Genomic DNA, 23,931 nt, shown 5'->3' with positions numbered 1-23,931 from the left:
GGAATCAGATCGCGTGCGAATGGGCAAGTGTGGGGTGGACGGCCAAGGGAGCCTCAAGAAGGCTCCACAACTTGGGAACATCTGTTGCTGTTTGCAGAAGGCCCGCGGGTGAACCCGAGTGTGGAGCAGGCAGTGCCCAGCCAGCCTCACAGACGTGACGTGACTGCGGACGGAGCTTGGCAACAACTCCTCCTCGGAGGTGTTGGTGCCCCGTCAGGACATCTGTGCGAAGAGGATCTAAAGCAGGTGGTTTGAAAAGCCTCGTGTTCCCTGGAGAGAGGTGGAGATGCAGGGTGACAGCCAGAAAGCCAGTGCATGAACCTGCCCCATCCCTTCTCCTGGCTTTCAGTAAGTCTTGGATTAAGTTAATTGCCTATTTTAGAGAAAGGGCTTGTAGGAGTTGTGTCTCTTCTACAGATTAGCTCCTGGCCAGCCCACCCTCACTGATGATGCTTGGGATGCTACTTTTGGGCACCAGGGCCTAGATGGGCCACCTGACCTTTGGAGCACTGCATTTGGAGCATTTGCGGAACTGCGATATCTGCAACTCTTCCTTTTTAGTGATTGGCTCGAAGAGTAATTAGCTCAATATTCGTTCACTGTTGAGTAGTGAATTAGTAAGTAATTAGCCCAAGGTCACACTGGGGCTGGGTAGGCTCCCTCTGAGTGCCTACACACTCCTGTGGGTATCCCCTCAACCCCCGCCAGGTTGCTGTGTGATGAGTTGTTGAATGTCAGATGCCCCACTGCCCAGGATGACCTTCAGCTGTGGGGTGGAACCATCTTTGTGGCCCCAGACCCAGCCTGGCACCCTCTAAGTGACAGGTACTCAGTGTTTGTCTAGTAAAGAAGTGGGTGTCTTTCCTGAATCCGGGCTGAGTCCATTACCCATGGTTCTGCATTGTGCTGCACTGTTTCCAAAACATCATCCTTTGATTTATCAGATTTTAAAGAAATACCTTATCTCAACAGAGACATTCATTTCTGTGTATATTGGGGGCAGAGAGCTCAATTTATGGGTCAGGCTTTGACAGCTGGGTCTCTGACCTCAGAGGGCACTCCAGAATTTCCGTGAAGCAAAGCAGTTGTCCTCATGCCACAGCTAGGGTGAGGTGAGGGGCACTGTGGGCAGCTAAGGCTTCCTGCTGAGGGGTGCGTCCTCCACAGCTTAGCCTCTAGGGCCCTGAGCTGTGGCCGCGGCCCCCTTCAGCGTCCCTCATCCCTGCGCATGGTGGGGGAAGCCACGTGCGGAGCCCTGCTGGCTGCTTCAGACCACAGCATCTTCACTCCAGTGGCTGCTGCCCACACCAGGGAGAGCTGGGAGCGCCTCTTCTTGCACTTTTTGGGCAATCTGATTTGCTGCTGTTGCGGGGGAGGGAGGCTGGTGTTTGGGCAAGATGTTTCTGTCCGTGGGAAGTGGCCGTGACCCACTGGCAGGTAGATCAAAGTCTAGCTCTTCGGCCTCTGTCAAAGGCCAGCTCTGGAGAGAACGGCCAGAGGCTAAAGGGGTGGGAGCAACCTGTGTCCCCTTTTCTCAGGAGTATGGAAAGGGCTGGAATTCAGAATGTCCCTTTGATGTGGGAACCTGCACTGCCCACAGGTTCACAGCTGTCATGGGCTTATCTTCCTCACCTGGACTGTCTGTGTCTCCAGGTCTGGCTCATACCCAGGATAACTGCAGCTGGTGAAAATCTGTTTTCTAGAAGACATTTCATTAATGCCTGCAGTTTGTGAGTGAGAAAGAAAGGGGGGGAGCGAGAGAGGAAGAGAGAGAGAGAACTTCCTCTGTGGAGGGGGGTAGGAAAAAGGGTAGCAGAATAGCCAAGGTCCTGAAAACTCACGGAGGTAGACTTCAGCCCCGGGACGAGGCTCTGGGCTGGTGGATGAGGACATGGGCCCACATTCAGGTGGAGGGGTTGCCATTCTGAGCAAAGTCACTGTGATTGGAAAAACGGCCCCACAGTTACCTGGAATAAGGTGTGCTGGGCCCACTGTTCTGCTTCCTAGAAAGCCTTGAAAGCCAGGTGAGGGCTGGGAGAGCACTGAGCCATTTGAAGGTTTGGATGAGGGTTGTGCCCCTTTGGAAAAGGTGGCTTGAGTGATGCCATTGGTCTGGGATCTGGTCTGGGGGAGGCAGCTCACACCTGAGATGCTGAGGGGAGCGTTCAGGCCGGTGGCCAAAAGAGATGCGGCTGGGAGGGTCTGTGCCCCTGCACTTAGGGGGTGGAGAAGAGGTAACAGCTGCCTTCTGGTAGGATGGTGGGCCTGTTGGCAGAAGCAGCCTCCCGCACACTCTTCTTGAGCCTGCTGGGCAGCCTTGCGCATGGTGTAGGGCCTGCTAAGGCCCCTCAACCTGGAGATCCTGCAAGGCAGCCACGAGGAGGCACCCGTGAACCGGGAATGACCTGTAGGTCTGCTCTGAGTCCAAAAGGCAGGAGGGCCAGGGTGGCCTGAGCCGCAGACTCCAGGATAGTAAGTAGCCTTCATCCCTAGAACCAGGAGGCTGCTCTGAATCTTCTTGGGCCTTGGTTAGGGAGGCCACTGGCTTTGGAAAAGAAACAGGGCTATCAGTAACGAAGAGAGGAGACATTGCAGGAGCATGGAGGATGTTAATGATTAAAAAGGCATTGAGGGCTTCCCTGCTGGCGCAGTAGTTAAGAATCCTCCTGCCAATGCAGGGGACACGAGTTCGAGCGCTGTTCCGGGAAGATCCCACATGCCGCGGAGCAACTGATCCTGTGCACCACAACTACTGAGCCTGTGCTCTAGAGCTTGCGAGCCACAACTACTGAGCCCGTGCGCCACAACTACTGAGCCTGCGCTCTAGAGCCCACAAGCTACAACTACTGAGCCCTCGTGCCACAACTACTGAAGCCCACGTGCCCTAGAGCCTGTGCTCCACAAGAGAAGCCACCGCAATGAGAAGCCCACGCACTGCAATGAAGAGTAGTCCCCGCTCACCGCAACTAGAGAAAGCCCGCGCGCAGCAGTGAAGACCTGACACAGCCAAAAATAAATAAGTAAATAAATAAAATTTATTAAGGAAAAAATAAAGGCATTGAGAAAGGACTTGGAGGAGCCTAGTTATGTGGTTCCTGCAGCCAGGAGGCAGCCTTCACCCATATCCTCTACTCCGCAAGGAGTATCTGGGATTCATCCCTGCATTCCGGGCCCGCCCTCCCTCCCTCCTGGTCCCTCTGCCCCACCCTCCTGCACTGCATACATTGATCGAGCCACCTCTGTACTGGTACTAGGGTGGAGGAGAGGTTGGGCAACTCAAATATCTAGTGGTAGCAACTTAGGAACTTGTAAATTCTGTGTGTATTTGCGTAGTCACTTCCCCAACGTATGTGTTCATGTTTCTGTATTATGAGGCATCCTTTTGTCATCTGCTTACCACTCTCTCTGTCTCTGTGTATAACCAACTTCCTCAGAGCCACAATCAACAGCATAGAAACCAGAGCTTTAAAGAACAGACTAAGATGAAAATTATTGCACCGGGTCCTGATACCGCCTGCCCCCTCCTGTCCTCTCCTCTCCTGTTTGTGGTCAGACTCCTCATTTACACCCAATTTACAAATAGTTGGAATACTATTTGAGCTACCCCTCAATTACATGGAGACATGTGTCTTGCCAGCTAACAGAAACCACAGCTTACTTTCCTAGACCCACCTCATTCTTGGACCTAACACCAAACTTCAGGCCTTCAGAGATAGAGCAGTATCATGTTGAGCTTTTTAGCTATAAAGCTCAGATGAAGCTCTGTTTGCTAGTTGTGTCGGCTGCTAATATAGGAGAATTTGAAGTTAGAATAAGACATTTACTGCCTTGTTAACTATGCTTCTAAAATGAAAGGAGCAGTTGGATTAAGGTAGGGGATGTAGAAATGTCTGGAAACTCAGAAGTGATAACAGAGGGACACAGTCTTACAGAAATAAATTAAGCTGTAAACGTTGTTACTGAAATGTGGAGAGATAGAAATAGGAACTACGGTAGAAGTATATGCAAATACAGAACTCTGACAAGTATAGATTGATAGGTAATAGAAATTCTGGTCTGTCATTTTATTGAAATATATTAATTTTATGGTCATATATTATGCTTATGTAGTAGCTTACCATTTAAATAGGCAACTATGTCCATGATCTTGTTCAGTCCTTCTAGCAAGTCTGGGATCTTCTTAGAGATGGGGACATTGGACCACAGAGTCTTTATAAGAGCTCCCCTAGAATTCAGGTCTCTTGAGTGGAGAAATACTATGTACGTGGATTTCCTGCTACAGTTGCTTGATAACTCAATGTGGTTACATAGTTATTTGAAAATTACAGAACATCTTTACAATGTTCTGTAAGCCGAACAAACACAAACAGTGTATGCTTAGCGCCATCAGAAACTGTCTGGAAGGATTTTTCAGGGTTTGTGGATGTCAGAGTTTCTCTTTTTTGATTTTAATTTAATTTTTTTTAATGGAAGTATAATTGATTTACAATGTTGTATAGAGGTTCTCTTTTGATGACTTCCTAATACAAAAGTTCCTGTGATTGTGTCCTCATCACAGTGTAGTGGTTCAGCGGGTAGGCTCTGAAGCCAGATTGGCTTTAAATCCTGGATTTATCATGATTAAACTTGTACCCTTGGATAAGTTACTTAACCTCTCTATGCCTTGGCTTCTTCTCTTTTGTGAAATGGAGGTGATGATAAAACTTACTTCATGGTATTGTTGTGAAGCTGAAATGAGATAGTGCATGACAAGGACTTAGAACACAGAGTGCATGCTTAAATGTTAGCTGTTTTTTGTTTGTTTGTTTTTGTTTTTGTTTTTTACTATTCATTCATTCCTTAACATATTCATCCAAAAAACATTTTTGGTACCAACCAACTGCACTGAGATGGTGGGTGTAGGATGACGGGTAAGATACACATAGCCTCTGTCCTCATGGAACGGAGGATATCACACTTAAGTTCACAGCGAAGGACAGGAATAATAGCGCAGGCATTTCCCAGGCACTCACCTGGCTCCAGGCAACCTTTTATGGCCATGAGAGGCTAGGGTGTAGCCTATGAAGGGTTCACCGTGACTGGGGGTGGTGGCAGGGGGCTGGCAGATGGTCTTCAGCGGGTACACAGTGGTGACGTGGCCTTGCCAACTGTTGAAGACAGGCACTCATTTGACTGGTCTGTGTCTGACACACGCTGGTTGTTCACGTTTTAACTATCACTCTTGGCCTCAGGTTGTTAGTGGGAAGCGTGATACGAGACTGTAAACCCCGTGTTTACTCACCTGGTTTGCCAGCGCTGTTCTTGGTCCTGGTCGACAGCACCAGATGCCCTGACCACTGTTCTGGGCTGGCTCTCTAGCAGCCCTGGAAGCCCACGATTCTATCAGAGACCCAGTTCTCTGAGTGAGGAATGGCACAGCTGCTCCCGAGGGCGGGTAGGGGACTAACCTGAGGCAGAGGCCAGACTACCGCTCGCACACAAAATCCAACCGAGTAAATGTGAAGATCTAATTGGCTTTATTCAACGAGTCGTGAATTGGGCAGCATCCCATCTTGTAAACAGAAGCCCCCTCTGAGGGGCTGCACTAAATAGAAGGGAGGGAGGGGCAAGGAGGCTATTAGTAAAAGAAAGTCAAGGGTTGCTTCAGGCCAGGTCACCTTCTGGGTGAGGGGCAAGGGTCTATCATGTCGTTTACCTCTACTTCCTTTGGGGGATGCGGGGGGATAGAGAGGACCCATGTGACAGATTATTTCATTGGTGCTGGCCAGAAAATTCCAGACTGGCCAATTAAGATTACATTTCTGGGGAAGGCTGAAGCTGCAATTAGGTTAGGTAATAAAACTAGGTTTGGTATCATGGGTTTTAACACAAGTGATGCCACTTGGGGCCTGTGGTTTTCTCTTTAACACTATCATGTGTCCTGTGTCTGCCATAGCTGGAATCTTCTTCATCTGAAGGTCTCTGGGAAACTGTTGATAGGCTTGGGTTTAATAACAGGTCCTGGAAAGGGAGGTCCTTCCACCTCAGACCTCACCCTTCCTTGCTCCACGTGTCCTACAAAGAAACTCCAGTGTGGCAGCCTGCCCAGCCAAGCCCTTGCCATCCTGCGGTGGCCCCCAGCGGCGGGCTGAGGACTAGAGAAACCTGTGACTGCTGCCTCAGAACTCGAGCGCTCCTCTGCCTTGCGTGATTAGCACACCCGCTGCTCTGCACTGGAGTTCTTTGTACTCATGAAACAGCAGTCAGACTGGAAGCCTGATAATAAGTTCTCTTATTGGAGAGCCTGCTTATTTTATTCATTTTTAAACTTCTGGAGTCTGAAGTCAATGAGGCTTTGTCTTTTTTTCTTAAAACGCTTTCCCCATTCTTGGAAAGTAAAGAAATGGCAAGTAATGCCATTCATTAAAAAAAAAAAAAAACATTTGTGCGTAGGCAGCATTGAGTTAAAAGGAGGAAAACCTTTTCTCTAGTTTCCGGTTTGTTCCCTAGCTGCTCTGACTTCTCTGGTTTGGTTGCCTCTTGATTTCCCAGATGGGGTTGACTTCTGTCACCAGTTTGTCTCCATCACGGTTCTTAATGGAAGCACAGACCTGAGAGTCGGAGCTTGGACATTTATGGTTGAAGGTCATGGCTTAGACGTTTGATTCTTTGGGCTCTGTCTTCAAGGTGAAACATGACTCTGTCTTTGAGAAAGAGAGTATATTTTAGGAGATCCGAATATCAATAGGCAGGACGATCTAGGCCAGCCTGCCTCATCCTCGGTTCACGTAATTTCCAGCGTTTCTGAGTCAGCGGCGTATGTGTTTTTATGTTCTCCTCTTGTGCATCTTGCTCTAATGACTGCTGACTATCTTGAAACAGTTGCGTCAATTGATGGTGTTTAGGGACTCAACATGCGGCAAGTATTTGCAGTTGCCTGGCTCGGCCGAGCATAGCACGTTCTCGCTACTCGCTTTTTTATAGCTTGAGGGGTGTTTGCTGTGTGTGCCCAGTGCCAGAAAGGGAGTGGGGAACTCCTTGCCTCAGTGCACACCCACCCACCTCGCCCCCCTGCCCCCACCCCCAGGACATAGTGTGTCACTGCAGCATCCGTTCCCCCTGCACGCAGATTGTCTGCTCAGAGGCCTTCTCCCCAGCTTGACTGGGAGCTTCTGGAGGGCAGGGGCTACACCCAGCTCAACCCTGAATCTTCATCCTTAGCCCAAGAACTGGCATGAAATAGGCCTCAATAAAGGTTGGGTGAATGAATGGTTGCAAAGCGGTTAGGATTGTGTTTGGCTGCAAAGCAACAGAAAACCCTACCTTAGTGGCTTAAGTTGACAGTGGTTTATTTTTCTCATGTAACAAGATGTTTGAAGGTAGTGGTTGCTGGCATTGGTCTCAACAGCTGATGTCTGTCTGGACTGACACTCTGTTATTTTCTTGGCCTTTTCTTCATGATGGCAAAATGGCTGCTGCAGGAAGGAGACACCAGCCACATGGGTACCTTTTATTAGGAAAGCAGACATCTTCCCCCAAACATCCAGCAGACCTCCTCTGACGTGCCATGGCCAGAACTGTGTCACACGGTCACTCCCAGTTAAAATGGCCATGTGAGCATTTAGCAGGGCACATTGCTGCTTAGAACAGTTAGGGAGGCTCCCCGCTGAAACAAACAAACCGAATACAGCTGACCCTTCAACAACGCGTGGGTTTGGGGCACTGACCTCCCCCAACCCCCAAGTAAAAAATCTGCCTGTAACTTTATAGGTGGCCCTCCATAGCCACAGTTCCGCATCTGTGAGTTCAGCCAGCCTCAGATCACGTAGTACTGTATTTACTATTGAAAAAGATTTGCCTATAAGTGGACCCATGTTGTTCAAGGGTCAGCGGTGCATTTAATGACTCCAATATGGTGGACACTTACATTTTGCTCACACAAAGTCCAAAATGGCTGTTCCTGATTAGGGAGGTAGGGCCTCTTTTCCAAAAGGCCATTCAGGGACCCAGGCTCTTAAGGCTGCCATGCTCATTTGCATCAATCAGTGGAAGAGGAAGGGACATGGAGGATGGAGTATGGGAAGATTTTATGGGCCAGACTTGAAGATGGAGAATTACTTCCACTGACATTCCATTGGCCAGGGCTCAGTCAGATGACCACACTTCCTGCAAGGGAGGCTGGGAAATGTGGTCCAGCCCTGTGCCTAGGAGGAAGAGGAGATGGGTCTCATGGTGAGCTGGCCATCTCTGCCACACTTTCCCTCCCCCGCCCCCCACCAAATCAAGATTCTGTTGGCAAGGAAGGAATGAATATTGAGGGGCAACTGGAGGTGTCTGTCCTGGAAAGAAATGCTGTGCTAAGAAAGCTCCAGCCAAAAATAGTCTCTATTCCCAGATCATGTGTCTTAAATCCTGGCCTCTGTTCCCGTCTTTGGGACCCGGACTAACAGGACAATGGAAAGTCCTCATTATCCCTCTTTCTTGACTCAGGCCATGTTCTTTTTTTTTTTTTTTTTTTTTTGCAGTACGCGGGCCTCTCACTGTTGTGGCCTCTCCTGTTGCGGAGTACAGGCTCCGGACGCGCAGGCTCAGCGGCCATGGCTCACGGGCCCAGCCGCTCTGCGGCATGTGGGATCTTCCCGGACCGGGGCACGAACCCGTGTCCCCTGCATCGGCAGGCGGACTCTCAACCACTGCGCCACCCGGGAAGCCCTCAGGCCATGTTCTTAACGGCTTTGAGGGAGTGAGTCCTAGTGGATTCCCTTCAGCAGTTGGAGGTTACCTCGGAAGAAATGGCCTTCAGCCTCCTCGAGACCAGAGGAGCCTCCGAGAACTCGAGCCCGTGAGAACTGCTTGCTCGTGAGCCTTCCAAGTGCCCCCACTCACCCATCCTCCCAACGTTTCTCCTGCTCTCCATCCACCACCCAGCCCCCCTCCAGAGAGGAGGAGAGGCCACAGCAGAGTGACCTCAGCTTCCCACTTAAACTCACTGAGAAGTATTTCGCTACCACTTCCTGCTGTCTTTTCCCGGTTACCTTGTTGGTCAATGGTTCATTGATCTATTGGGTTTCAGTGCTTTGTTCTTGTTCAGTTTGCCGTAGGTTTCAGTGACAGGTGCTTCTCCATCCACAGCATCCTTCTTGGTGTCCTTTCTTCCCCCCGTCCCTTCCTTCTTCCCACACACATCTAATGACTACCTGTTGCTTTCTCAGCTCCGCATACACCGAGCCCTGGGGGGAGGTAGGCGAGGAAGCTGACACAAGCCTGTGGCGTTGGGGAGTATTGTGGGAGGGCTGTGGTTGCCCCGTGTGGGAGGACCTCACCCAGCCTTGGGTTCAGAGGAGCCTTCTGGGGGGAGGTGGGATTTGAGCCGAGTTTAAGGATGAGCGAGTTAACAAGGTCAAGAAGGCGTCTGGGCCGAGAGAGTGAGATGGCACAGACGCTGAGTCAGCGGAAGGGGCTCTTGGGGTTGGGGGGACCGGTGAGTGCAGTGCGCTGGAGTGGATGCACCGGGACGTGCACCGTTCACTCGTCACACACTCCTGTGCTCCAGGCCCTGGGGTTAGAGCAGTGGACGAGGCAGATAAAGTCCCAGCCCCAAGGGAGCTCGAGGTCTGGGCTGTAATGGGGGATGAAGCTGCAGAGGAGGGTGGGCTTGGCTGCTGTCCTAGACTCTGCTCAGAAGGGTTTGTTGTTGGAGTCCGAGTAGGATGTGGGCCCCGTTGCCTGTGCCCTCGCCTCTTGTGCCCTGTCCCTCTGTCTCCAACTCCCGTCTGGTCCTTTGCATGACACAGGCTATAAAAATAGACGCTGGCATCAGAACACCAGCATGTAGTTGGTGAGGAAAGCTGGAAACTGTCGCTACGTATCAAGATACGCGCCAGCTAGATTTTTGGTGGAGCTCGTTCTTGGAGCCCCAAGGATAACGTCCTAAAGTTTGCTTACAATTTTTGTTTTCTCCTTTCAACTCATACCAACACTTCTGGCCACTTGGCTGAGAATGAATATGTACTGGTTGTGCCGATTCCCCACCTATGCGCTCGTTGAAATGAACGTTTAATGCTGAAATCCACCAAGTGAGGACTGGCCTTGCCCTGGGCCAGCCTGATCGGAGGGGCTGAGTCATCTCCACAGGGCAGTCCATCCAGGGTTCGCATCCAGGTGAAGACTCTGGTCAGCACTACCTGAGAAGGGACCAGCTCTCACCAGCCTGAAAGGTTTTGCTCATCTCCCCAAGGAAATGAGGGCTGAGCCAGGGTTTGGAAGAGCTGTCAGCTGCCTTTTCTGTGACGCATGGGGGCAAGCGTGGTTTCTTTCTTTCTCCCTTCCCAGCCCTGTTTATTAAGGTGGAATTGACAGTGCTGGAGGCCGGGGGCGGCGTGCAGAGAGAGGAAGCTTCATGCTAGTCTGAGCTCAGGGCTGAATGAAGGACACTTTGTTTCCAGATAGAGGGATCTCAATCCGTAGGCCAGTCCTATGGTGTTTATTGGGTACCTTTTTGGAGCCAAGTGCTATAGGGAACGTGCATAATAATAAAATGAGGAGAAGGACATCACATTACAACCTGGGATGTTGTGATTTATAAAAAGAAGTATATATTTGTTCTTCGTCACTGTTTGTGGCACGGAGCTCCTACAAATCTTGATGTTTCCTAGAGGAGACTGGAAAGGTGTCTTTTATTATGTTAATGAGGTGACTTTTGGAAAGACCCTAGGGAACCTAAGGATGGGGGCTGGTTGCCAGGAGAACCAACCTTGTGATTAGAGGATTGGAACTTTCAGTCCCACTCCTGACCTCTGGGCAGGGGTGGGGGGCTGGAAGTTGAATCCGTTGCCATTGGTCAATGATTTAATCAGTTATGCCTATGTAACGATGACCTTGGTTCTTGTCTTCTTTGAAAAAAAAATTTGGAAAGAGATGTAGGTTGTAAAGCAGGTAAAGTGTTTATTAGAAGCAGAGTACGTGTGAAAAGGACACACGGGTGGACTCGGAGGGAGAGTTGCCCTTTTCGGGTGACTTCAATTGCTCATATGGGGCATTGTTCCAGGTTTCCCCGGGCCAATCATCTTGCTAGTTGTCCGTATCTGATCTGATTTTAGGGCCCTGCCCAATGTGTGTGCGCATCTTTTAGCCAAGATGGATTCCAGTGTGAGGGTTTCTGGGAGGCTGGCAGGACATATTATGGGCTGGCACTTCCTCCCTTCCCTGACCCCTGGGCAACCTTTCAGTGCACATGTAGTTTGGGAGGTCTCCTTGACCCCAGGAATGAGAAATACGTGGCTTCCTTTTTCACCCAAGCAGGGATCAGCTCCTGCAGAGAATTATCTTTATCTTGAAGTATCTGTCCTCAAGAGACAAATTCCAGCTGCTCAGCTGGAGCCCATCTATCTCCTCCCTCAATGATGCCTCCATAAAAACCCAAAGGACACAGATTGGAGAGCCTCCAGGTTGGTGAACGCGTGGAGTTGTAGGGAGAGTGGGAGAGAGTGGGAAAGCTGTAACACCTTTCCCACATACCTTGCCATGTGCATCTCTTCCATCTGGCCGCTCCTGAGTCAGATCCTTTTGTAATACACTGGTAATCTAGTAAGTAAATTGTTTCTCTGAGTTCTGTGAGCCCCTCTAGCAAATTAATTGAACCCAAAGGGAGGGGGGTCGTTGGAACCTTCAGTCTGTAGCCAGTTAGAAGCACAGGTGACAACCTGGATTTGCGGTTGGCATCTGAAGTGGTAAGGGGACAGTCTTGTGGGATTAAGCCCATAACTTGCGAGATCTGAGGCTATTTCCAGGTAGACGGTGTCAGAGTTGAGTTTCTCGACTGAAAAAAATGCATAACCTAAAATTTGAGAATTATGTTTTATTTGGCAGACGAAGCTGAGGACTTAAGTCCAGGACACAGCATCTCAGATGCTCTGAGAGACTGCTTCTGCAGAGGTAAGGGAGGAGCTGGGATATGTAGGAAGTTTTGCTACAAAGATCATGCAGTCAGAACATCAAAAGATTACTGTTAATTAAAGAAAACCAGACATCACAAGTTAAAGAATTTAGCGCTTTTCTACGTGTGGGAAGATGCAAAGGTCAGGGCTCGTTGAAATCATTCCTTTGAAACGCACCTCAGCTCTCTAGGGCCAGTATCTTGTGCTCTCTCATCCTAGTCTCCTCAGGGTGCACCTTGGGGGGTGGGGCGAACAGCCAGCTGGTGTTGGAGAAACGCTTGGTGCTGTGGGGAAGAAAACCCCACACACACTGGAATTAGATGAAGAATCATTAATACCCTAAGTGCTTTCCAGGAAATATCTAATCCCTTCGACAAACCCAGGAATGGGGAATTTTACATTCCCCTAGAATGTAAGCTCTGCGCGGGTAGGAGTTTGGACTGATCTGGTCACTACTCATCCCCAGTTTCTATGACTGTACTTGGCATACAGCAGATGCTCAGTAGCTATTTGTTGGATAAATAATTGAATCACCATTTACAGGTGAGGAATCTGCAGCTCAGAGAGGTAAGGCAACTTGCCTGAGGTGCCACAGCCTGGATCTCAACCCCAGGGGAGGTATCATGAGCTGCGGCTTGGGGTTCCCAGCCCTGTTGCCCTTGGAATACGGATTACTTCTAGGATAGCGCTGCCCAAGTGCAGCACAACCGTGACAAAACCTTGAGCTGAGTGGCCCAGAAGGTGGTCTGTCTTCCTTCTGCCAGTGCCTTGTAACTCGAGGGTAGGCTGAATATGCAGGAGTGTACCCATCAGCAGATGGATGCGTTCGGGAACCTCCCGTGGCTCTCTTCTCCTACGGGAACCTAGTCTGGTCCCAACCGTTCTCCACCTGTTCACCGATGAGTCGCTGCGTAAAGCCTGTCATCAGTCGACGGTTCAGGGAGGACTTGGCTGCCCTGCCGCCGGCTCTGTACCACCGCCCACAACCTTCGCCCTCCTCCAAATGCCTGCTCACATCAGGAGCGCCCGCTGATGTCCTCCTTGCCCTTTTAGTTTTGACACAGTTTCTGCCGCCTTCCTGAGGCCTTCTCTGGCCATTCTAGCACAAGCCACCACCATCCCCCTGCAGCCCCAGTCTGTTTGTACAGTGCATTTCCTAATGGTGTTCCTGGAACCCTGAATTCTGCAGTGTGATGGGGCTTCTGCTGAGTGGGGCATGAGGCCCCTCCTAGCATACTCTGCCTTTATCTTTCTAACACATCAAGTTCCATGTTGCATTGTGTTTTCAAAGGGGGTACTCTTTCAAAACCACTGGTCTCTTTATGATTTATCCTGTACCCACCTTGTGACTTCTTGCTTAACTGCATGGTAAATAAATTTTACAGCTTGCTTTCTTTTCTGATTTTAAAAGTAAGACATGTCTACTTAAGAAAATTTGGAAAATGCAGAAAATTACCAAGGAGGAAAGAAATCTTCTAAGATCCCACCACCTGCTTAAAGAAATGTAAGCCAGTCTTCTGTCTTGACATTTGTTTGTTTTAATTAATTAATTTATTTATTTTGGCTGCATCAGGTCTTAGTTGCAGGATGTGGGATCTTTCACTGGGGCGCGGGCTCTTCATTGTGGTGCGCCGGCTTCTCTCTAGTTGTGACCTGTGGGTTTTCTCTCTCTAGTTGTGGCACACGGGCTCCAGAGCGTGTGGGCTCTGTAGTTTGTGGCATGCGGGTTCTCTCGTTGAGGCGCGTGAGCTCAGTAGTTGCGGCGCACGGGCTTAGTTGCCCCGCGGTGCGTGGGATCTTAGTTCCCCAACCAGGGATCAAACCCGGATCCCCTGCAATGGAAGGTGGATTCTTTACCACTGGACCACCAGGGAAATCCCAAGATTTGTTTGTTTTAAAGAAAATTAAGATTACTTGTAATCCCAGCTATAAGCACTCGTAACATTAAGGGCATTTTTTTCCTCTTTCCATTTTTTTTTTTTAATTGTTACTTGTGTTATTTTTTAAAAATAGTAATAGGTTCAAAGTTCTGAAGAGGAAACAATAAAAAGTCCCACTCCCGTCCCTGCTTCAAACCACTCAGTCCAGTTTGGTAACATATCTTCTTTATAACATAATTGAGTTCAAACATAATTGTATTAGAGCTTGCTTTTTTCATTTAGCAGTATAACATTTTCTTCTATCATTACTAATCTTATAAAATTTGTACACAACATGTTGTAAAAAGAAAGCATTAAATATGTAAGTAGGTATCGAAAAGTACAAAATAGAGGTTAAAAGTCCACCCCTGTTAATTTAGGGGGCTGTCTCCTTCCAAACCTTTTTCTAGAAGTTTACATGTTGTCTTAAAATTTCCATATGTCTGTTGAGATATGCAAATGTACATTCTACCTACATGAGATGCTCCTGTATCTGTTATGCTGCTGCCAGCACCGGCTCATCTGTCTTTCTCTGGGCAGTGTCTCCTGGAGGTTTGTCCACCTCCACACATAAATCTACCTCTTCCTTTTAAGGCTGAATCATGTTCCACTGTATGGACAAACTAATTTTCCAGCCATTTCTGTACACGTGAACATTTCAGTTGTTTTCAGATTTTCGTAGTTATTCCTATTGCTGCTTTGTACACACAAGTGAGCAATTTTGGGAACTAGATACCCAGAATACGAATTCTTAGGGCAAAGGGCATGTGTGTTTATTGTTTTAATAAGACCACTGGTTCTCTACAGATTCCAGTCCAGTTAACCCTCTCACCAACAGTATGTGAAAGAACTCATCCCTTTCGAGACTAGCATTCACTGGAGATGAACAATCTTTTATTTTTTTGCCTATCCGAAGGGTGAGAAATGCCATGTCATTTTTTAAAAAATATTATTTATTTATTTATTTTTGGCTGTGTTGGGTCTTCGTTTCTGTGCGAGGGCTTTTCTCTAGTTGCAGCGAGCGGGGGCCACTCTTCATCGCGGTGCACGGGCCTCTCACTGTCGTGGCCTCTCTTGTTGTGGAGCACAGGCTCTGGACGCGCAGGCTCAGCGGCCGTGGCTCATGGGCCTAGCCGCTTCGCGGCATGTGGGATCTTCCCAGACCAGGGCTCAAACCTGTGTCCCCTGCATCGGCAGGCAGATTCTCAACCGCTGCGCCACCAGGGAAGCCCGCCATGTCATTTTAAAGTTTGTATATCTTTCCATCCTAGTTTTCCAAGCATATACATATATATTAGCGTCATGCAGTACATGGTTCTGTGTGCTTTTTTTCTTTTTCACATTAAGTCACATTAGAATTTTCATATTTTCTTTTCCCAGTCATTGCGTTGTCCTCAAAAGCTCAGTTGTTCGGGGGTGGTGTCTTAACTGAACTATTGCAGATCACCTGGAGTTTATTTCTGTCCTCGATCTCCAAAGACCCTGGGAATGACAAGGAAGAGAAAAGAAACCCTCTGTAGAGAACTGACACAGGTCTGTCCAGTAAACTGGAGCCAAATTGAAATCTGAATTCGATGTTTGCTCAGGGGCTCACCCTGTAGGCGTTTGGCAGGGAGGTGCCTAAGGAATCAACATGAGCTCTTGTTTCATGTAGGTATCGAATACCATGTGTCCAGTGGTAAGACGCCTCACCGGTTTCATGTGTTCCATTATAAAAAGCGCCCAGCTTTGTTTGTTGTTACAGCGCGTTTAACATCCGTGAAAATATCCAGGAGGCAGTGTAGTGTAATGGGAATAGCATTGAACTGGTGAGGCAGAGAGCTGGTTCCAGGTTCCAGCTCTTCCCCTGACTGCTGTGTAGACCTGGAGAAGACACTCAACCTCTTGGGTCTCCCGGGATCTGTGTGGTGAGGATGACCAGGGTGTGAGTAGATTTGGAAAGCCTGGTGGCGGATAGGCTAGTAGTTATAGGCCAATTCTAACTCAGTATTAATGAGAATTCTAAGAATTCTCAGCTTCTAGTAATGGGATTGGCTGTTGTGGTATCATAAAAAACTTAATAGTTGGTCTTCGTCCCAGGTTCCTGGCACACAGCTCCTAAAACCCTTGGAATCTGGAGTGCCAAGAGTGTCTCTATGCTAATGAGATGACAGGTTGTGGTGGGGAGGCTACATAGCTTCAGGCTGAGGGCCTGTGTCTAAAAGACCAAGAAATGACTAAAGGGTTGTAATGATTAGCCCCACCCCGGATTTCCCGGTCGGTCGGGAAGAGAAGAGAGCTGGAGGTTGAATTCAGTCCTTCAGGGGCCAGTGATTTAATCACTCTCGCCTACATGAAGCCTCGATAGAAAACTCTAAACAGCGGGGTTCAGAGAACTTCCAGGTTGACAAACAGAAAGGTGCGGGGAGGGTGGCAAGCCTGGAGAGAGCGTGGAGGTCCTGTGCCCTTGCCCCATACCTTGCCCTTTGCAGTTCTTCTCTTTGGCCGCTCCTGAGTTGTATCCTCCATAATAAATCAATAGTAAGTAACAGAGTTACTTATTCTGTTTCCAGATTTGTGAGCTGTCCTAACAAATGATCAAACCCGAAGTAGGGGGTTGTAGGAACCCCCCTGGCTTTGGAGCCATAGCAGGACAGAAGCGGGCAGCCTGGGGACCACGACTTGTGACTGGCCTCTGAAGTGGGGCAGTCTTTGGGACTGAGCCCTTCAACCTGTGGAGTCTGAAGCTAACTCTGGGCGGTCAGTGTCAGAAGCGAATTGAATTGTGGGACAGCCAGAGCTGGTGTCCGGAGAACTGGAAAATTGGTTGGTGTGAGAAAAAAGCCCCACATGTTTGGTGTCGCAACTATTGTGAGTAAAAACAGCTGAGCTGAATATCGTCCTTCTCCAGAAATGTTCTGACGTGCCGTCAGCCGGCTCTGTGCCAGGCTTTGTCCAGTTCCGGAGACACACTTGTGAACAGACAGACCCCGTCCCTGCTGTCGGGTGGCTTACGGTCAATCGCAGGTGACAGCGGGCCAGCCAGGGATTTCAGCGTGCTTGGTTATGTAATGACAGTGCTGAGAAGTGTCATGAAGGAGAAGCACAGGGTGACTTGACAGTGTCAGACAGGATGCTGATCTAGATAGGGGAGTTCAAGGACAGCTGCCCTGAGAAAGTGATCCAAGGGCTGACTGGGAGTCAGCAAGGTAGGAAAGAGGGAGGGACAGGAGAGGCAGCGTGCCGGCCGGAGGAAGGCAGGGAGGATAGATTGCTGGTGGCTGGAGTGAGCCTATTCTCTGTTCATTCATTCGTTCATGAATCTGACAGATATTGACTGAGGACCTGCTCTGGACCAGGCATCGTTCCTAGCACTGGGGATACAAGAGCAGGGAGCAGGGCTAAAGTTCCTAGCCTCATGCCGCTCACTGTTGCTGCAAAGCAAATCATCCTCAAACTGGATGCTTAAAACAACCCTCCTTTTACTCTCATTCTCATGGTTTGGAGGTGAACCAGGCCCAGACAGTGATTCTCACTCAGATCTCTCACACAGTCCTTCAGGCAATGGCTGGTCTGGAATCATCTGAATGTTCCCCCACTCACATGTCTGCTGTTAGGCATCCCCACCCCCGGGTGCCCTCTCATGTGGTCTCTCCTGCGTCGTGGCCTCAGAGCTCTGAAGCAAGTGACCCAGGAGAGAGAGAGCTAGGTAGGATCTGCATAGACTTTTCTGACCTGGTGTTGGAGCTCACACAGCTCACATCATTTCTATGCCTTTCTACTCCTCAAGGCAGTCCAACGCCTGTTGCCAAGACCTAGAACCTCCTCCTGGTGGGAGATGTAACGGAGAATTTGTGGACGTGCATTAAAACCACCACGCTCTCGTGCTCTGCTCTCCCAAGCGTTTCAGCCTTGGCTTCAAGCTTACCTCCCTGCCATGGCTCACTCACCAGAGTCTTCCCGAAAGAAGGCAGCCTAATGGCCCCTGGGGGTTCCACCTCCCTCCTCTGCCCGAGCAGCTTCAGAACGGTACAGTTTTCTCCACCTCAGGTTCTTTCCTGTGAGGGGTTGTGCCCCTTCTGGGACTAGCACCCCAGGCAGGCATCTGCCCAGCTGCCCCACCTCCTAATGGGTTGTCAGAGGACAGGCATGGACACAGGTCCCAAGTCTCCAAGGAGCAGGGCTCTTCTGTGGGGCTGAGACATGGCCAGGATGGCTGGAGGGCTCTCGTGTATGGGCTTGAGGTGAGGCTTGGCCTGCAGACCACGGGCAGGGTTTGGTCATCATCCCAAGAGCATTATGGGAAACCACTAAAGCGCCAGTGTTCTAATGACCACCTGCTGGGAAAATGAGAGAAGACTGTCCTTCTGGGGACAACAGGAGTTTGGTTGAACATGGTTTTAAATGAATCTGTTAGAATGGTTCGTTTTTCTTACAAAGGAAGATATCAGGTATGTTCCTAACTTGAGGAAAAGGAACAGATCTCCATCCTGATTGGATCAGTCATAACAAGACTAGTGATAGGGCAGTCTGCAGTTAGTTATCACAAGGTTGGTGGGCAAAGCCAGTCTTCCATAACCAACAGTTCACAGCACTGTTACTGAACACGATCCGCAGCAAACACTCCCACCACCGTGATGTCCTGTGATACACACAATAGTGCCCCACGAATAACGCCACAGATTTTGGAAGATGACTGTTAAGGCTCTAAATATTACAGGATAGCTCTTTGCCCTGTTTAGGAGACATACTTAGAAACTCAATTTAGAAACTCAATTTTATGGTGAGAATACAGAATAGGTATTTGCTCATGTAGCCTGAGTTTGTGGAAACTGGTGAGTAAACAGGGTTCATGACTGTCCCTGTGCTCGGCATTCTCAAAAGCTCTTGCATCGACAGCTTCTCCCTTCATGTTTCTCATTAAGCATCGCTGACTTTTCTTTTTAGAACCCCTAGTAAAGTACAAGTAAGTATGACTTACTTTGGAAAACTTGAAAGGACCTGCCATCCACTGAGTGAGACGGCTGTCTTTGTTCCAAGGTCTCTCCCTCTCTCAGCTCCAAGTTAGGGTTCAAGGCAAATGTCATATTCCAGATGACAGAGTGATTTAAAGATGTAAATAGTCAGAACTCTCCAGAAAATGTTGCCTGATAATAAGCTTAGGGGGTTAGCCCTAATCTGTACATTTAAATATTCCTAGAAAATGCTTGCTCCAAAGCAAAAAAAAAAAAAAAAAAAAAATTTATTGGTATATTTTCCAGTGGGTAGCAGACCCATGAGCAGAAAGGAACTAACCGTTACTGAGTTACTGTGACTCAGGTGTTTTGTGAATATTTTGCTTAATCTTTATCAAAAGCCTACGTGTATGGGAGTTCCCTGGTGGCACAGTGGATAAGACTACAAACTCCCAATGCGGGGGGCCTGGGTTCAATCCCTGGTCAGGGAACTAGGTCCCACGTGCGTGCTGCAACTAAGAGTTCGCATGCCACAAGTAAGGAGCCCGCATGTCGCAACTAAGACCCGGCAACTAAGACCAAATAATAAATAAATATTTTTTTAAAAAGCCTATGTATGTGGACAAGTAACTGTTAGGGTTAGTGTTAAGCTGCTATAACAAATAAACCCCTGAATTTCTGTGGCTTAACACAATAGATTATTTTTCCCTTACAAAAATGGTCCAGTTTGGTTCCAGGACAATGGTATCAAGGTTGGTGGTGTGTGAAAGTGGTGGGAGCTCTGTTGCACACAGATTTGGGGCCCCAAGCTTGTGGAAGCTCTGCTTCTGTAGCATGTGACTTTCAAGTTTGCCTTTTTCTCTTTTCTTTTGGTTATTTTATTTTATTATTTTTTAACACTGTCCATTCATATTTACTGAACATCAATTTATATTCTATCTTCTTTTTTCCTCCAGTTTTATTGATATAATTGACCTACAACATTGTGTTAGTTTAAGGTGTACAACATAATGGTTTGATACATGTGTATATTGCTAAATAGTCACCACAGTAAGTCTAGTTAATATCCATCACCTCACAGAGTTATAAAAAATGTTTTTCTTGTGATGAAAGCTCTGAAGATCTACTCTCTTAGAAACTTTGAAATATACAGTAGAGTATTGCTAGCCATAGTCACCATGCTGTACATAACATCCCTATAACTTATTTATCTTATAGCTGGAAGTGTGTACCTTTTTACCACCTTCACCCATTTCGTCTAATGCCCACCCTCCACCTCTGGCAACCACCAATCTGTTCTCTGTTTCTGTGAGTTCAGTTTTTTGTTTTTTTTTAAGATTTCACATATAAGTGAGATCATACAATATTTGTCTTTTTCTGTCTGACTTATTTCACTAAGCTTAATGCCCCCAAGATCCATGCATGTTGTCACAAATGGTAGAATTTCCTTCCTTTTCATGGCTGAATAACATCCCATTGTGTATGTGTGTGTGTATGTATAAAGAACCTAAGTGTCCATCAACAGATGAATGGATAAAGAAAATGTAATATATGTATATAGATATAGATATATATCTTGGTTATTATAAGTAATGCCGCAGTGAACATGAGATGTAGATATCTCTTTGAGGTAGTGATTTTGTTTCCTTCAGACATACACCCAGAAGTGGAATTACTGGATCATATAGTTATAGTAGTTCTATTTTTAATTTTTTGCAGATCCTCCATGCTATTTTCTATAGTGGCTGCACCAATTTACATTCCTACCAGTAGTGCATATGGGTTCCCTTTTCTCCACACCCTTGCCAACACTTGTCATCTCTTGTCTTTTTGATAATAGCCATTCTAATAGGTGTGAGGTGATGTCTCATTATGGTTTTGATTTGCATTTCCCTGATTATTGGTGGTATTGAACATCTTTTCAGGTACCTGTATGTCTTCTTTGGAAAAATGTCTATTCAGTTCCTCTCCCTTTTTTAAATCAGATTTTTTTTTTTTGCAGCTGAGTTGTATGAGTTCTTTATATATAGTTTAGATATGAATCCCTTATTTGATATGTGATTTGCAAATATTTTATCTCATCACATAGGTTGCCTTTTCATTTTGTTGATGATTTCCTTTGCTGTACAGAAGATTTTTAGTTTGATATAGTCCCACTTGTTTATTTTTGCTTTTGTTACCTTTGCTTATGGTGTCCACAGGAGCCAAAGGAGTTTACCCTCTATGTTTTCTTCTGGGAGTTTTATGGTTTCAGGTCTTATGTTCAAGTCTGATCCATTTTGAGTCAATTTTTGTGTATGGTATGAGACAGGGATTCAGTTTCATTCTTTCACATGTGGCTGTACAGTTTTCCAATACCATTTATCGAAGAGGCTATCCTTTACCCGTTGTATGTTCTTGGCTCCTTTGTTGTAAATTAATTAATCATATATGCATGGGTTTATTTCTGGGCTCTCTGTTCTATTGATCTATGTATCTTTTTATGCCAGTAGTATACTGTTTTGATTACTACAGTTTTATAATACAGCTTGAAATCAGGAAGTGTGATGCCTCCAGCTTTGTTCTTTCTCAAGATTGCTTTGGCTAATTGGGGTCTTTTGTGGTTCCTTACAAATTTTAGGGTTGTTTTTCTATTTCTGTGAAAAATGCCATTGGAATTTGGATAGAATGTGTAGATTGCTTTGGTTAGGGTGGACATTTTAAGTTCTTCTAATCCATGAACATGGAATATCTTTCCATTTATTTTCCCTTCCGTTTCTTTCATCAATGTCTTATAGTTTTCAGTGTACAGATCTTTCACCTCCTTAGCTAAATTTATTCCTGGTATTTTATTCTTTTTGATGCAATTGTAAATGGGATTATTTTCCTAATTTCTTTTTCTGGTAGTTCATTTTTAGTGTATAGAAAGGCAACTGATTTTTGCATATTGATTTTGTAGCCTGTAACTTTACTGAAATTGTTTATTAGTTCCAAGTTTTTGGGTGGAGTCTTTAGGGTTTTTTTGTATATAATATTACATCATCTGCAAATAGAGACAGTTTTACTTCTTCCATTCTGATTTGGATGCCTTTTAATTCTTTTTCTTGCCTAATTGCTCTGGCTAGGACTTCTAGTACTGTGTCGAATAAAAGTGGCAAGAATGGACATCCTCATCTTGTTTCTGATCTTAGAGGAAAAGTTTTTAGCTTTTCACCATTATATATATGAGTATCATTGACCTTGAGGCTTGTGTTTCATTACAACTTTAAGCTGAATCAGTCTAAATGGAGCTTATTACAGTGTTATTCCCTACTTTATGGGAAGGGAGCTGGGACTAATAACAGTTCAAATTCCTTCCAAGATAAGTGTCTGTGGTTCTATGTGACCGTGTTCTTAGCTCTGTTTTTGCTCTACCTGTCTCTGTATACATGCAAAGAAACCAAAAAAACCAAAAAAAGGAAACAAAAAAAAACAGTTTTGAGAGTTTCTCAAAACATCTGAATCAGAGAATCCTTGGATCTCAGCACATGGCTGCTCCTACAGGTCACCCATGCCAGTCCCTCCACAGCACCTCCAGCAGGTAACTGCCCATTTGACCACCTCCTTGGGCAGGAGGGCTCATTCTGTATTGACACTGATGCTGCCAGCCTCCCACTGACTCGCCCAGCAGTTTTCCGAAAGTTTTTTTAGAGGCATGGAGTTCCTGCCCACCAGCACTGGCAGTGATGTTGACACACAGAGGACCTGGGGCCCCACGCCTCATCGTGACCGAGTCACGGGATGGGCCGGCAGTGAGCACAGGTTTTGTCAAAGCTCTGTAGGTGAGTGTGCTCCCAGCCTGAACAAGGCCTCCCTGGGAGAAAAGCCTTGATCCGTTGCGTGGATGAGCGCCCCATTCATGTATCCACCCAGAGAAAAATTCTATTTCCACGTAGTACTGTTAACATAGAAAAAAGGCAGCTTTCAGAAAGCATAAGTGGCCTTGGCAACCTGCACTTTCAGGCGTGCCTGGTTCACTTTGGACAGCTGAGATTCTCAGGACAGTGTGAGCTTTTTGGTTTTTTTTTCCTTGAAAATTTTGACTTTCTCACTGAAATCTTCAATTGTACATCACTTATAGTTCCAGTTTTACAGCCCTGCCTATTTAATCCTTTTGTGCTTTCCTTGACATTTTAAGAAACTTTTAATTGACACAGTTTGCTTGCAAAATAAAAAGAATCAGTTTTTAAGTGGCTTTGTGGTGCGTAAGGCATGCCAGCTGCGTGTTCTCCCTTTTTTGTTGAGGTACTTATCGTTGCTCTTGACATTCTAAAATAAGAATGCCAGTTTCAGATGTGACGCTTCTAAAACTTAAGAAAGAGCAAAGCAGCCAAGTTGGCTGGCACCCAGACTTCTCGCCAAATGTCAAGAAAAAAATCACTGAAGAGTACATAAAAGTGCAAATCCTGGCTTGCTGAATTATTTATTTCAGTCTCTTCTGGTCCTGAGAAACGATCAGTAGCCCTGACAAGTTTATCCTTTGTCGAGCTGGAAAAAACCTCAAAGGGAAGAGTGGTGGGCATGTGTAGCTCACAAATGCAGGGCAAAAAAAACCCTTCATTATTTCAGGGATTTAAAAATACTAAGTCTGCAGATTTATCTGCCTCAAAATCCTTTTTGGAAAGAAACGATAGTTAAATATTTCATGCTGCATATTTCAGCACGTGTGAAATACGGAAAAAAAGTCTTGTCAGTAGAACATGTAGTCAGTAGTCTGAGGGATGCTGCTGTGCTGGTTGTACCCAAGCAAACTGATGCTCGTTAAACATATAATTATAACGACATGTGCTTTGATTGCTAGATCTGAAAAGGGCTGGTACTGTCATCAGATGACTGGGTTTGAGAATAATTTTTTAGAGTCATTGTGTGTGTGTGTGTGTGTGTGTGTGTGTGTGTGTGTGTGTGTTGTCAAATCTTCTCCAGCTGTGGGTTGTTACAGGCATCCCCTCCCTCCCTCAGTCCTAATAGAACTCCGATTCTGTTCACCATCTCCCTCCCTGCATGGGCCTCCACCAGGAGGTGAATCCTGATTGGTTTCACCCAGTCTCAGCGGTCCATTCGTGGTGCTGGTGATCAGTTTGGGGCATGGGCATGTGACACAGTTCTGGCTGTTAGACGTTTGGGGAAGTCCGCTGGAGGGTTTCT

General features: G+C 47.0%; 1 protein-coding gene across 4 annotated transcripts in view; it reads left to right on the top strand.

The window, feature by feature from the left end:
- Positions 1-23,931, top strand: part of PXYLP1 (2-phosphoxylose phosphatase 1) — a 67,675-nt gene that overhangs the window by 616 nt on the left and 43,128 nt on the right. Inside the window, exons 2-3 of one of the 4 annotated variants that reach the window (XM_073803762.1) lie at positions 98-348; positions 8,505-8,821. The gene's annotated coding sequence lies outside the window, so the exon portion shown is untranslated. The other 3 variants (XM_073803763.1, XM_019934266.3, XM_019934265.3) reach the window with 3 other exon arrangements.

The sequence above is a fragment of the Tursiops truncatus genome, chromosome 4 (genome assembly GCF_011762595.2).
Source record: "Tursiops truncatus isolate mTurTru1 chromosome 4, mTurTru1.mat.Y, whole genome shotgun sequence".
Taxonomy (NCBI): Eukaryota; Metazoa; Chordata; class Mammalia; order Artiodactyla; family Delphinidae; genus Tursiops; species Tursiops truncatus.
This window is presented reverse-complemented; position numbering and strand designations above follow the sequence as displayed.